Here is a 3281-nt window from a genome sequence, read left to right on the forward strand (position 1 = left end):
TATTGAAGAACAGAGGAAGAGAAGGTTTGTTGGGCAGACGAAATTCCAGCCCGGAGAAGAGCAGAGGAGAACATGGGATAACAAGCAGACTCCAAGGTCAGAGTAGTGGGGGGTAGAGGAGGGGCCCAGGGGTGCCCCTCTCCCCTCTAGCAGGGTCAAGACTGAGGGATGAGGCCCCTGCCGCCTGTGGAAGATCATTGGACTGCAGAGACCCCCTGCTACTCGTGGAAGAGCACCACGCTGGAACTGGGGAAGGACAGAGCAAAGTCCTGCAGGAGACCTGCGGCACATGGAGAGGAAAACCCACGCTGAAACAAGTTTTCCCGGGTAGGACTTGTCTGGAATGACCCGTGGGCAGCAGGCTGAAGAGAACTGTTTCCCGAGGGGTGGATGGACCCACGGGGAGAGGCCCATCACAGACTGTCTTCTGTGGGGAGGGACCCCACAGGAGCAGGGGAAGGACTCAGAGCCACGACCCCTGGAGCTGAGCTGAAGACTGTGGTGATGCAGGTTGTCCCCCTGCAGCCCATAGAAGACCATTGGGGTGCAGAGACCCTCCTGTGCACCCGATGGAGGAGTAACCCACAGGACAAACAGATTGGCAAGAACTGCTGTCCGAGGAGTGGACTCAAACTGATTGCAAACCCTCTTCCCCGCCCCCCTGCACTGCTGGTGGGGAGGGAGAACTTGGAAGAAAGAGGAGGGGGGAAGTTGTTGTGTTTTAACACTGTTTCATTTGTCACTCTTTAAGTCTTATCCTGTTAGCAATAAATTAAGTTCCATCCCCTTTGAGTCTGTTTTGACCATGAAAATTGGTTAGCAAGCGAGTCTCCCAGTTCTTATCTCTACTGAAGAATTCCTCAGCTTTTTTTTTTTTTTTCATCCTCTCCTCTACCAAGCGGCAGAGGGAGGGTGATTTCAGTGCTGTAGCAGCTTTTGGTGGGTACTTGAAATCTGGACAGGGTCAAAACCATGACGGATGAGACCACAATCGAAGTGGTAAAACAACCACACAGCAATGTCCTACAGCTGTCTTTGCAAGTGAGGGTGTTTACCAGCCTAAAGTTATTGCTCGTTCCCACCATCTCAAAACTTCCTGGTAAACATACAGACAGGGACCACATCTTCAGCTGGCACAGACTGACTCTGCTCTGGGTCTGTGCTAATACTCTTGTTTTACATATGGCCTGACACACTTAAGGCTAACAAGTAAATACAGGCCTGCAGTTCAATTCTCTACACAATTACACTTGCAAAATAAGAAGGAAAAATAAGCTAGTATTAAACAATGATATGCACATTTTTTCAAGCACAAGTGACGTGTGACAATGTGGATTTGCCTTCTGAGATGTCAGAGTTTAATGAAGTAGGAGAAATCCTGAGGAGAGTAGCACAGGACTTAGATTTCTCCTTAGGAGGATTAACTTCATACCCCTGTTTAGGAAAACAAACATTTTCTTCAGCTATCCAGGTTATACAGGTTGGGATAGCCTTTTACCATCACTGCTGTATTACTTTTTCATTTACTGGCCTACTTCTGCCAATAGGGCACATATTCATACTTGGACCTGCAGTCCCATGGGTCACAAGGCCCCAGGGTCTTGGCAGTGACAGTCCCCCACATGCATAAGGTCCAACCTATCCTTCTTTCTCAGACATAACACTTTGCATTCACACCTCTGTGTTTTTCTGGACCCAGTGAAGAAGACCTGCAGCCTTGTGGAGTGCTGTAGAGGGGAACCTGTGGTTGTACAGTGGATCACTGTAACTCATGCTCACAGTGAAAGGCTGTCCTGTCTGCGCCTCCTGGACCAAACATGCAAGGCAGTGATTTTGCTGAAGCCTCAGGGCATCTACCTAAGCACTGCCAAAACTACTTGGCTTTGGGTCATTTTGCAGAAGACACTCATTTAGATATTTCACATTAGGATATCTTCAGCAGCAGATTGGAGGTGCTGCACGCAGATCATCTTCCCCTGCTCCCAACACACCTGAGGCCAGGTACCCCCAGAGGTGCAGCACCTGCTCAAAGGACTCAGTGGCTGCACACAGCCCAATGCACCGCATAGGCCTGACAGAAGTCATCTGGCAGCAAATCTGGTTGTTGCATTTCCCAGTTAGACTGATGCTTGGGCAAAGAGCTGAGCAGAGTAGGAAGAGAAACACATTCATTCTGGGCGAAAAAATGGCTTTTCTGGGGCAACTCCTCTTCAGGCTTTTATGAGACTTCCCTCACAAGTCCCTGCTCAACCCTTAACTTCAGTCTCCTACAGAAAGTGGAAAATGTTCTGTCACCTTCCAAATAAACGGGCAAGGTATGGTGGGTAGTATGCAACTGCCAGCAGGGAACAGCCCAGACTGAAGGTGTCTGTCTCTCACACAAGAGACCGCAGCAGACTTTCCGCTGGCTGTGACAGATTTTGGATAATGGTTACAGATGGTGTTGGAGCCCATGAATTAGAGCCCCTATGCTGGCCACATGGCAAGCTGTCACAGCAGCTACACTCCCTATCATCAGCCATTTGGTTGCAAAGGTGGGAATTTAGGAGCACAGTAAATGGCCACTTCATAAAGCAATCTCCAAACTTTTCTAGCATTGTGTTGTGGCTGTGGATTGAATGCTTTTTCCAAGTTTGCTCTTTAACTGTCCCCAGGAGCAAGATCTGTGCTGAAAACCAAGCCCAACTGCCATTGTAATTATTCGTGCTAGTGACTTATTAGTAAGAATGTCATCAATTAGAAATTTCTCCAATAACTAAAGGAACAAAATCTGCAGCTCTTTTCCCTGTATCCCTATCTGCCTCTCTCACCCTATTAAACTCAATTTCCTCCATTACATTGCCTCTGGTTTTCTGTGCAACCTCCTCTTCCCTTCAACTCTCATGTCCCAAGCAATGATCATTTCACAGTTCCTGCTTCCGCAGCACCTTTCAGCAGCACACCCAGCCTACCCTCAGCCCTGCTAACAAACAGCACTGTGCAGGAGGCAGTATGTAGTCTGGCTGGTCCCACACTGCCTCCGAGGCAGGAGGCCACACGGACACTTGCTGACCCCGTTTTGGAGTCCTGTGACCGGTGAGGACATAAGCCTGTCTCTCTCTTCTCTGCATAGATATTGTTTTTCATGAAAAGCTTGTGAACAAAATTCCTCTCAAGTTTCTCACCTCTCTGGTGAATTTGACTGGAGCTGGTGACCTATACAGCGCAAGCTTCTGGCAGGGCGGAGAGCAGGACAGGGAAGAGAAGTGAGCAAGCACTGATGACACAGGGGAATAAATCAT

This window comes from Empidonax traillii, unplaced genomic scaffold (assembly GCF_003031625.1).
Source record: "Empidonax traillii isolate 1590-97213 ecotype Southwest subspecies unplaced genomic scaffold, ASM303162v1 scaffold51:size1492887, whole genome shotgun sequence".
Classification (NCBI taxonomy): Eukaryota; Metazoa; Chordata; class Aves; order Passeriformes; family Tyrannidae; genus Empidonax; species Empidonax traillii.